The sequence below is a fragment of the Poromitra crassiceps genome, assembly GCF_964638095.1.
Source record: "Poromitra crassiceps genome assembly, chromosome: 20".
Taxonomy (NCBI): domain Eukaryota; kingdom Metazoa; phylum Chordata; class Actinopteri; order Beryciformes; family Melamphaidae; genus Poromitra; species Poromitra crassiceps.
The window spans coordinates 14,267,241-14,279,953 of record NC_139637.1 but is presented as its reverse complement, the minus strand read 5'-3'; the positions used below and the strand labels follow the sequence as shown (position 1 = coordinate 14,279,953).

Genomic DNA, 12,713 nt, shown 5'->3' with positions numbered 1-12,713 from the left:
GGATTACTACTGTGTGTGTGTGTGTGTGTGTGTGTGTGTGTGTGTGTGTGTGTGTGTGTGTGTGTGTGTGTGTGCGTGTGTGTGTGTGTGTGTGCGTGTGTGTGTGCATGTATGTATCTGTATGTGTGTGTGTGTGTGTGTGTGTGTGTGCATGCATGTATCTGTATGTGTGTGTGTGTAGTGCCTTTTAAACATGAACTCTGGATCATGTCCTGCTAGAGAGAACAGGATATTTTCAGGTTTTGCCTTTCTAAACATGAGGGGTCTTTGTTAAGAAACAACTGGATATGAGCCGTTTTTTCTGCCAGTGGGCGGCCGGGGGGGGGGGGGGGGGGGGGGGGGGGGGGGGGGGGGATCGAAAACAAGAAATGTGATAGGAAACAGCTTTAGCTATGAGGCAGTCAAAATAGTGGTCGCACCGTCGTCAATCACTGTGGGTGATTTATTTTACAAGTGGCAACTAGTCATATCTGACTAGTTTTAAATGTATTTCTCCCCACAAAAGTTTGATAGCCTATCAGTCCGTCAGCTCCTATCCTCTCCGCAGTGTGGACGCACAGTCACACAACACTGCCTGCCTCACACAATAGAATTGGCTGCATCACATTAGCGACAAATCTGGAGACTTCAAAAAACGTGCCGTTTTAACGGAGTCCATTCCAACGAGGGGTGGCAATGTGCCAAAAATGAGCGCTTCGCCTAGGTTACATAAAGCGCCCAGTCAAAATAGTGGTCGGACTGTCGTCAATCACTGTGGGTGATTTATTTTACAAGTGGCATTTCAAGTCATATCTGACTAGTTTTCAATGTATTTCTCCCCACAAAAGTTAGGCTTTTTCTGACATGGGAGCAAGCAAGCAGCGCAGCAGTAAGCGTCCCTCCTGATGCAATGGACCTGGCTGCCTGGCTGCAGCTGAAGCGCGTTGGGGACCACACGGCCAAACAATTCAAGCCCTTTTTGCAGCACTTGAGGAAACCGTGAGTTTGCTTGTTGATATAAGCGATTGCCCGAACGATTCATTAATTAATAAACTAGTGAACGTGAAGTGAAGTGAAGTGAGTCACACCCGCCCACTCAGATCTGCGGATAATGACCTGCCACTGTTTAACATGAGGTGCGATTGCGTGGAAGCGGATCTTATACCGGTGGTCGAGGTAGATAAGATACGGAGTCGCGGGAGTGCGCGTAGGCCGGCTAATTGTTGTTTAACATGCAGGCCAACCGGCTAGGAGCAGGTTATAATACGGATTCCACTGCATGTTAAGAAGTGGCTTGTGTGTGTGCGTGCGTGTATCTGTGTGTGTGTATCTGTGTGTGTGTGCGTGCGTGTATCTGTGTGTGTGTATCTGTGTGTGTGTGTGTGCGTGTGTGTGTGTGCATGTGTGTGTGCATGCGTGCGTGTATCTGTGTGTGCGTGCGTGTGGGTGTGTGTGTGTGTGTGCGGCGGGCAGATATTTGCGGTGCATGACGTGGAGGGCCCTGCCGACAGCGTGTCAAGCTGCCTGTCAGACTTGGAGGAGGATTATTATCTCCTTCTGTACGCTCTATTTCCACCAGCTTCAAAACTACACTCTGCTGTGACAGGAGGGAGGGGGGGGGGGGAGAGGGAGGGAGAGAGGGGGGAGGGAGGGAGAGGGTCAGGGGGAGAGAGAGGGGGGAGGGGAGAGAGAGGGTCAGGGGGAGAGAGAGGGGGGAGGGAGGGAGGAGAGGGGGGAGAGAGAGAGAGGGTCAGGGGGGAGAGAGAGGGGGGGAGGGAGGGAGAGAGGGTCAGGGGGAGAGAGACGGACAGTGATGGAGAAAGAGACAAAGAAAGAATGACAGAGAAACAAATGGTAAAACGGTAAAAACAAACGACTTTTAACACAAACAAAACGTGCATTAGGTGGATTAGCTCCCAGGTGTGTTCGAAGCGAATGTCCTGTTAGTGCTGTCCCATTGCAAACACTGCAAGCTGGAGTCTGATTTAGAATGTTTATGTTGTCAACTTAAAACCGTCTATACTGTATATATATATAAATAGCAAATAGGTGTTTACGCTTGGGAGAGGTGGCAAAGCTGGTGTCAATAAAAATGCGACTTGTAACTACAGGTTCCTCTAGGGTTGTATTTAGACCTTTTAAGACTTTTTAATTCCAGTTCAAATTCAAGATTCAAGACCAATTTATTCCCCCCCAACTAAGCGTGAAGAGTAAACAAGCGAGACACAGGCCAAGTCGTCTCTCCTCCTGCATCTACACACTGTGTGGTCCACAGCACTGAGAGATAAGAGCATTCTGACTGTCATTTCGCCGGCTAAAATCACAAACATTACCAGTGCAGCCATATAAAAAAAACAAAAAACATATAAATAAATATATACAGCGTGCATGCAGAACACGTTTGACACATACCCCCACACACAGGTCTGTCTCCAAACATCCCAAGACTAACGGCAAACACAGCTTGTGCCACGCGTATGCCAGCCTGCCAGTCTATATGGCAAACCCCAACCTGTTACTAATGAGACTAATATAAATAGCCAGGCATCTGACAAGACCTGCGCGCGTGTGTGTGTGTGTGTGTGTGTGTGTCTGTGTGTGTGTGTGTGTGTGTGTGTGTGTGTGTATGTATTCCTTTGCCACCCGCCTACGCACGAGTCATCCTGTAATGTATATTTCACTGCTTTGGTATTTTGCCCTTCATGACATTTTGTGAGTTGACATACAGTAGCTAGCTAACGAGTGCTAATTAGGTAGCATAAACCATTCAACCCCAACGATGGTTGCAACTGTTCTCCAGGCATGGTTTTGAGAGGTTTACTGATGTAGTCTTTCAAGTGCAATTGGTCGGGAACAGGCACGCTTTGAACGGCTGTCCTCACCTGCCGGGAAAACGAGGAAAACGCGGAAATCTGACCCTTTTCACAGCGGCCATTTTGAGGCGTCTAAGCGGGGGAACACAGGTGCAACCAATAACTTTAATGATGGTTCCATTCCATTTGGGTGCTCCGGTGCCATGGGCCTTCATGGGGGCCTTACTCATGTGACAGTCACAAGGTACAGTATGGCCTCTAGGGAGGGAGGGAGGGAGGGAGGGAGGGAGAAAGAAAGAAAGAAAGAAAGAAAGAAAGAAAGAAAGAAAGAAAGAAAGAAAGAAAGAAAGAAAGAAAGAAAGAAATAAACTTCTTGTCTTCATAGCATTGGAGGCAGGCTAGCAGCACAGGATTGGTCACGCTGAGTTTGAATAAGCCCGGACCCTGAATGTAACCAACAGAGGAAAAGCCTATTGCTAAAGTCAGTGGCTACCAAGAACTCTATCCTCTTACTGGAGCTTATGACAGACACTGAACATCACGCGCGCACACACACACACACACACACGCACACGCACACGCGCACACACACACACACACACACGCGCACACACACACACACACACACACACACGCACACGCACACGCACGCACACGCACACGCACGCACACACACACACACACACACACACAAACTTTGAAAACTAGTGGGCCAACCCAAGCAGAAATAACAAATGACACACTATATAAAAATGAATGTGAATAAATAAATGAACGAACGAACGAACGAACGGACGAATGTTGATTTTTGACAATTTTAGAAATGATGAGCAGAGTCTGATGTAACAAATCTCAACCAGTTTCAATTAAATAAACGACCCGGAACCTTGATTGGAGCAAATGATTCATGCACCATTTCTCGTGCTACAGAAGTGTGTTTACAAAAGTGACAAAGTAATGGCTTGGTACTGTAGGTACATGATGAGGCATCATGATGATACCATGCGTCACACCATTGGTTGAATGTATGCAGAGTTCCCCCACTCGCTTCAGCATCGAATCCAAAAGGCCTTTTCTCTGAGCTTCTGCTATATATACTAACCCATTGATACCTGATGCGCCTGTTGCTTAATGCACTTTTTATACTCTTTTTTTTAAGTTTTGTTGTGATGCTTTTTAAATGTCCATTTTATTCTCTTCTTTTATTTTCCTGTCGACCATTTTAAAGTTTTGTTGTGATGCTTTTAAATGTCCATTTTATTATCTTATTTTCTTTTCCTGTCGACCATTTTATGTGAAGCACTTTGAATTGCCTATGTGTATGAAATGTGCTATACAAATAAACTTGACTTGACTTGACTTGATGCAGCATTTGCGTGTATATCCCTCATTTGTGTGTGTATCCCTTTAAGACCGCAAACCGCGTCTTAAAGGGATACACACACAAATGCTGCATCAGGTATCAACGGGTTAAGGCAAATCTCCATCACAGGGTTTTCCTTGCGGTGAAAGTGTTGACCATCAGACAGCACCGCACATTTACGAATGGAAATACAGTCACATGACGTGTACAGTAAGCTACTGTAACCCGCGAGGCTGCGAGAGCGTCACATGTCCCACCCCCCGATGTCACGGCTGCCCCTCCCCACCTGCTACCTTCAGAGGAGAGAGCCTGCCTGTGCCACAGCAAACACTAGGGAATACTTTGACTGTAAAGTAAATGCTCCTGGAAAGGTCTTCTCTGTCTGAGCAACTTCCCCCTGAGAGCCAGTGTAAAGGTCCTGAGACTCCACTCCAGACACACAGCATCTGCACCTTCCTGCCTGGGACATGTCACAGACACACAGACAGACCCACAGCGTCTGTACCTTCCTGCCTGGGACATGTCACAGACACACAGACAGACCCACAGCGTCTGCACCTTCCTGCCTGGGACATGTCACAGACACACAGACAGACCCACAATGTCTGTACCTTCCTGCCTGGGACATGTCACAGACACACAGACAGACCCACCCACAACGTCTGCACCTTCCCGCCTGGGACATGTCACAGACACACAGACAGACCCACAGCGTCTGCACCTTCCCGCCTGGGACATGTCACAGACACACAGACAGACACACAGCGTCTGCACCTTCCTGCCTGGGACATGTCACAGACACACAGACAGACCCACAGCGTCTGTACCTTCCTGCCTGGGACATGTCACAGACACACAGACAGACACACAGCGTCTGCACCTTCCTGCCTGGGACATGTCACAGACACACAGACAGACACACAGCGTCTGCACCTTCCTGCCTGGGACATGTCACAGACACACAGACAGACCCACAGCGTCTGTACCTTCCTGCCTGGGACATGTCACAGACCCACAGACAGAATAACAGCTTCTGCACCTTCCTGCCTGGGACATGTCACAGACGCACAGACGCTGTGGCTTTTAAGTGGAGTGATCTCACATTGTAAATCCTGTTATGGAAATAAACCCTGGCATTTGCGCCGAGATGCGCCGAGATGACGTGAAGCGCAGCGGGCCGACGCACCCACAATTAGGGCTTCGCGCGGCGCAATTCCAGCGCAAAACGGGCGCCGACGCAAAATGACCGCCGTTGCGAAGGTAGGGCCCTTTAGAGTTTATGGTCCTCAAGTCTTTTTCAACACAGCATGATGGTCATTTAGTCAATTATGGTCCCATTTAGAGTCAAATAGATGCTAAAGCAGACTATGTTTTGGAGCGTGATTGACAGCTTGCCTGTCCAGTGATCACGCAGCGCGCCAATTGCAGACGAACAGCAGGGCGGCGCTGCTGCTCTGTGGGGAAACCCCTGGTCTCGCACTACCGGTCAAAATGCCAAAATCAAGGCTTCAAAATGGGAGTCCACCACAAAATGGCCGACGTCAGGGCGACTACGCCCATATTAATGATATGGTCTATGGTGTCATCATCATCATCAGGATTTGCTTGTGTTATTCTGCCGTAGCCTACTTTTGATTAACACTATTATTGTTTATATATAATTGGAGCAATAACACCCAAGAGACAATACTGGCTCATCACTACGTCGCAGCCGTGCACAATAATAAAAGGAGAGAACAAGAAAGATGGTTAACTAACCACAGGAGGTCTCAGAGTTATCCAATATTGCAATATTTCAAGAATATAACAATACTTTCTACAGTATCGAATATAGACTGTGGATAATGCCTAAGCCCATTTGTCATAGCAGCCAATAAATAAATTACCAGGACAGATAGAACAGCTGTTTGACCAATCAGATTGCCTCGCAGAAACGACTTGCTATATAGTCATCTGTAACGCACTTTGTAACTCAGTTTTGAAATTAAAACAAAGGGAAGATTGTTACTAATCACCACAACCATTATCATCATCATCCATTCCATTCATTAATTTATTTTGAATGTGAAGTTAGTGTTGATTTTGATCTTACTGTGGCACTGCTTTCTTTCCTCCCGTCTCTTATTAAAATAAACTAGAACGACCGTAATGCGGACTTATGCCTCCGCCATTACCGGTAGTTCATTCTTGAGTCCAAGTCGATGTTTGAGACAAGTTTGATTAAATTCCGTCAAGGCATTCATGAGATATCGCGTTAACAAGCTGGAAAATGGCGTTCGAGAGGTCACAGTGACCTTGACCTTTGACTTTTGACCACCAAAATCTAATCAGTTCATCCTTGAGTCTAAGTCAATGTTTGAGGCAAATTTGATGAAATTCCGTCAAGGCATTCGTGAGATATCGCGTTAACAAGCTGGAAAATGGCGTTTGAGAGGTGACAGTGACCTTGACCCTTGACCTTTGGCCACCAAAATCTAATCAGTTCATCCTTGACTCCAAGTCGATGTTTGAGACAAGTTTAATTAAATTCCGTCAAGGCATTCCTGAGATATCACGTTAACAAGCTTGAAAATGGCGTTTGAGAGGTCACAGTGACCTTGACCTTTGACTTTTGACTACCAAAATCTAATCAGTTCATCCTTGAGTCTAAGTCGATGTTTGAGGCAAATTTGATGAAATTCCGTCAAGGCATTCATGAGATATCGCGTTAACAAGCTGGAAAATGGCGTTTGAGAGGTGACAGTGACCTTGACCCTTGACCTTTGACCACCAAAATCTAATCAGTTCATCCTTGAGTCCAAGTCGATGTTTGAGGCAAATTTGATGAAATTCCGTCAAGGCGTTCCTCAGATATCGCGTTAACAAACATTGTACGGACGTTCGGACGGACAACCCAGATCCATAATGCCTCCGGCCTGGCTATCGCCGGCGGAGGCATAAAAAACTAGGGCGGTCCCGGCAACCGATGCTTTCCTGTTGCCGTAGCGACCGAGTGGAAGTCTGGAGCGCTACGTAAGCCGACTTCTGTTGACGTGTCTCCGTGTTAAAGCGACTGTGGGACTACTTCAGAGGGTCGGGGGTGTCTGCATCCAGGTGTGCAGCCAGACATGAGGCTGGCCGCGCCGCTCACGTTGCGACACTCCCCTAATGACACGCACCACACGGACCATTTATATCCATTCACTTCCTGTCACACTGCTGCGACCGCATGAATATAAGCACGCGAATATAAGCATGTGGAGAATTATTACTGTGTGTGTGTGTGTGTGTGTGTGTGTGTGTGTGTGTGTGTGTTCAACTGAGAATGTCAACATGTGCCTGCGTTTTATTTGTATTCTGCACATTCTGCACACATTTATATGTGCAACTAATGAGGTCTGTGAAAGCCTCTAGAGCAGGTGATTCCCATGCCTCTAGGAGGTGCTAATGGTGGCTTTTCATTAAAAAAAAAAAACAAGTGGGATTTTTCACAGAATAAAAACCTAAATTGTGAAGTGTTTCCATCTCTGCTCGAGATGCGGAATCTGCTCCGAGGGCGGCTGTTATGATTGGTTTAGATTTTTTAGCTATGCGCACATCCACCGGAGAATCGCATGGAGAGCCATAACGAGCCTTAATGACTTGCAGCGGGCGGGGGCGGAGTTTCTGCAAGCCGGACAAATGGAGGATATTTCTCTGTGTAAAACATATATAGCGAAGGTAAACACTGCCCATCTGCTTATATTAACGACATTATAATGATACAAAGTGGGTTGATAATAGGCAAAGCCATCCTTTAAAGGCCTTGGCACACCAATCAAACATTCTCCAACAAATAGTCCAGTAAAACTGTCACTTGACCTCACACTAATTGCAACAAAACCAAACTCAACTGATTTTGTATCCTCAATATGTCCTCAATGAAGGAAAAAAAGTGTTAAGGAAATGTATGAAGTAGGGATGTTCATTTTGAAAATTTTCCAAAATCGATAATTGGTGAAAATTAACGATCAATTATCGATTATCGATCATATTAATACTTAGAAAATTTTCAATATTTTCAATTTTTCAATTTTTCTTTACAAAATGAATGCCTATGGCAGAAAATACGAAAGACAACGTGTTCTCCTCAATGAACTCTTTATTTCAATGTGTCTCCTCTCCAACACTGCTGTCCCCGGCGCATGCCGGTGTGAATTTCTCATGTTTAAAGCAGTTTTGTTGGCACAAAGGCCCGTGCCCAGCCAGAAAACTAGAGACTATATGAAGCTCCACCTCACGTTAGTCGGCTGTGCAATGGAGTGGGGCGAGGAGGAACGAATTCCACCCAAACCTAGTCAAAAAAAAAAAAAAAAAAAAAAAATTAATAATTAAAAAATCGATCCAAATGCCACAGGATCGATTCCAATCCTTAACGATCAATTATCGATTTTCGATAATTGATGAACATCCCTAGTATGAAGGGAAAGTTTTGAAAATTACCTATATGATGCTACCAAAAACGTTTTTTTATTTATTTTTTAACATTTATTTTTTATTTATTTTTTATTCATTTATTTTTCTCCTTGAAGCAAAAAACACATACAGGATATAAATGATGAGATTTATGGCACATTAAAAAAAAAAAAAAAGGCTTCCATAGGCTTCCATCATATTTAGGTCATTTTCAAAACTTTCCCTTCATACATTTCCTTAACACTTTTTTTCCTTCATTGAGGACATATTGAGGATACAAAATCAGTTGAGTTTGGTTTTGTTGCAATTAGTGTGAGGTTGACCCACATATTTGCGTAAAATGCCTGGACTAAAACACCAACACACACGAACAGACAATTGTCTGTGAATGTTGGCAGATGTTGGAGATTGTTTGAAAGCATGGCACACCGACCAAACATATTCAGCACAACAGTTGTTCTAATTTCAGCCAAATGGTGGCGGTAATGCAACAATAACTATGCCAACTGCCGTAAAACACCAAAGAAGAAGAAGCTGACCAAATAACTTCCGTGTTTACTTCCGTGTTCCGTGTTTTGCTAATGTTAAAGCCCCTTACGCTAGCATTGGCTACTTAACGTTAGCCCACTATAAACTCACCAGTAGTGCCGAGTCTTTCAGCAATCTCTTCTATTGCTTTCGCCCGGCTGTTTCGGTTGGAAAATCGTTGAGATGACACATCGTACAACTCTCGTTTTGATTCCCACAGCTCTACCGAGAGTTCCTTTCTTTCCAGGGTCCGAAACGAAGCCATCGACAGCAACAACACAACAGCCAGAAGTTTACTGCTAGCTAGTACTGAGTGTGCGCGCGTGTGCGCGAGAGCTCCGTTTCCATGGATACGCGACTGAAAACATTGTGAACTGACCAGACAACTGCGAACACCGAACAAGCACGGATTGAACATGTTGAATCCGGGCGAACATCACCGAACATCGCCGAACACATACAGACAAGGACAGACAGCTATGGCACACCAAACGAACATCTACGTGTGTTCGTGTTCGTTCGTGTTTGTTGGAGAATGTTCGATTGGTGACGTGCCATGGGCTTTAGTCAACATATACATAGATGTACCCAAAAATGCACTTTGGCTCCTGCCCATCAGCCTGTGGTGGCAGCTAACTAGCTTAGTTCATTCATGCAAATATGCGCAACTGGCTAAAAGCAGGGGAAACGCCAGGTGGGACATGTAAAGTGATCAGTCATGAAAGAGGAGAGGGACAGAGAGAGAGAGAGAGAGAGAGAGAGAGAGAGAGAGAGAGAGAGAGAGAGAGAGAGAGAGAGAGAGAGACAGAGAGAGAGAGAGAGAGAGACAGAGAGAGAGAGAGAGAGAGAGAGAGAGAGAGAGACAGAGAGAGAGAGAGAGAGAGACAGAGAGAGAGAGAGGAATCAGAGAGCAGAGGAGGAAGAGAGACGCGTTGGAGTGAGACTGGGAGAAGAGAAACCAAGTGGGAGTCAGAGAAACATCATCTGGCTGGATCACTGCAGGTGCAGTTCACACTCAATCCACTGGGGTGGGATGTTTGGACGAGGCACCGGCAGCATACACAGCGCTGGCAAATCAAGTTCAAGTTCATGTATTGTCTGCTTTCACAGAAATGTGTTGTAATGTGCAACTAGTGCCAACGTACAGAAAATCAGAAGATACAAAACGATAAAAGACACATGGGCACATACAGACTTAAACCTGCAGCAATATAAAAGACCAGACTTAAAATGTAGAATATAAAAAATAGAAGATAAGGACAGCAAAAAATCCACCTGGAGTTTGTAGGGACAGGCGAGTCTGACATATCCACCTCATTTCCATTACATAGACTAAACCCCCCCCCCCCCCCCCCCGCCCCACCAAATCAGCCTTTCAAATCATTCAATGGCTATCCCCAAAGTCCTGCCTATTTACCCCCACTGCTTAAGCTGTGTTCACACCAAGATATTTATTTTTCGCTCTGTCACTTGATTCAACCCTTTGGAATCGCTCTGTCGCTCTGTTTAAATCGCTCATCAACAGGCACACGATTTGACGGACATGTGGGGGCTATAACGTTACGCAATGTCATGATATTTGTCCACTACGAGCCACCGTCATTGTTTACAAGCTAAAGCCTATCAGCGTGCTCCTAATCTAATGCAAGCTCCATACCGGTTGGACAGACTTCACTTCATGTCAGCTGTCAGCCTGTCAATGCGGTTTGTTGCCACACAATAAACCAGCGGTTTGTTCCAAGCCAGTGTGATCCTTGACTCGCTCTCACACGGCAGCCAATCAGCGTTGAACAGCGAGCGACTGATGCCAGCGTATTTTCGCTCGAGTTGGGATATTTCATCTGGGGCGACAGCGAATTTTCTCCCTATCGCTCTGTCTCTGTCGCTTCGGACGCCCAGCGATTTTTCTCCCAGGTGAATATACGCTCAATCGCTCGTTTGCATTGACTTTGTATGTAAACTCGACGCCAGCGAAAAACTTTAATAGGTCGGTGTGAACGCAGCTTTATTCAGGAGGGTGATGGCGTGAGGCACAAAAGAGTTTTTGGTCGTGTTCAGCCGACACCGCGGGACTCGGAGCCCCCTGGTGGAGGGGAGGAGAGGGATCGTTTGCTATTTTTTGGGCCAAACGCACAGCTGCTGCGTTCTGGCTGTCAAGGAAGCCCTGGTTGACGGGTCGACCGATGATCTTGGAGGCCGTTTTGATCAATCTGGCCACTTTATTTTTTAGCTTGCACCGTTACTATTGTACCATACAGTGCCACAGTATTGGATGATACTCTGTATGGTAGAACAATAGAACAGCTGGAGTATTTCTGGACTGGCCCCATAAGCCCTCAATCTCCTCAAAAAGTACATGCGCTGTTGCACTTTTGCACAGACATGATCCACCTGGATAGACCAGCCCAAGGTGTGGTCCACCCGCACACACACGCAGGTATTTGTAGGATTCCACCTGCTTTATGGGAGTGCTGTGTGGATGTATACTGGTGTTCGGTTGGCAATTGACCTGGGGTCGAAGATTACCTCCTCTGTCTTTGACAAATTGACAAATCAAGCCTCGAGGGTTACAATGTGTCCATGCGAGGGTTACAATGTGTCCATGCGAGGGTTACAATGTGTCCATGCGAGGGTGGCCTCTCTGCTCTGACAACTATGAAGGCAAAATAACGGCAAAGACTCAAAGACTGAAACGCTGTTGAGAAACATTTGAGGCTTAAACTGTCCTCAATAGAGACAGTCGGCATGTGTGACAAGACGTCTATTCAGATGTGCGTTTACTGCGGGGGTTGAATCCCCGATCGTGTCTGCCTGGGCTGGGCTAGCAGCTAAATTCTAACTTTGCTGAACGGATAGAACGGGGGGGGGATTTACCCCACCCTGATCACGCCCCCAGCCAGGCTGAGCAAGCTAACCCAGCGTCTATGACGAGACAGCGCCTCAACCTATTGCGCCAAAACAAAGGAGAGCTTTGTTAAATATGGGTATTTGGCCATCGGTATTGCTATTATTGCTACTATGATACTGGGAATACTCAGCGTCTCTCTCTGAGGCTGCAGTGTGAAGAGGTAGTTATCCAGCTATGCACAGTTGTGAATCGTGCCTCTCTCTCTCTCTCTCTGACTGAGCTACCTGCGCTGCACTTGAACATCCTGAAACTAAAGCGCGGACCTCCACAAAGGCCAACGAGCCCCTCTTATTCACTAGCATTGCTGGTTTGTGAGTCAGATCGGCTCCAAAATGTAATGGGTTTGGTCCACGCTGAACCCTTCAACCAAGTTTCATGAAAATGGGGCCCTGTAGCTTGATCCTGCTGCCAGGCAGACAAACAAACGACACAGAAAACATCAGAGGTAATCACTCTTGAATGAATGAAGGCCCGTTTTAGCCCGGAGGGGATCGTGTGTTCAGCCGTGTGTGTGTGTGTGTGTGTGCGCGCGTGTGAGTGTGTTAAAGGAGAATTTCTTTTTTTTTTTTTTTTCAAACTGGACCCTATTTTCCACACTGTATGTGTCTAAAGGACTCATCGTGACATCGTTTTTTTCAAATTGGTCGAGTACTCACCGAGATAGCCTTGTTTACAGCTCGAGCAATGT

The 12,713-nt window shown here is 46.2% G+C and overlaps 1 protein-coding gene across 1 annotated transcript in view; it reads right to left on the bottom strand.

The window, feature by feature from the left end:
- The window catches only part of LOC310794885 (MICOS complex subunit mic25a-like), a gene marked incomplete at its 3' end in the record, with an annotated part of 115,133 nt that overhangs the window by 22,721 nt on the left and 79,699 nt on the right, over positions 1-12,713 (bottom strand). The window lies entirely within an intron of this gene.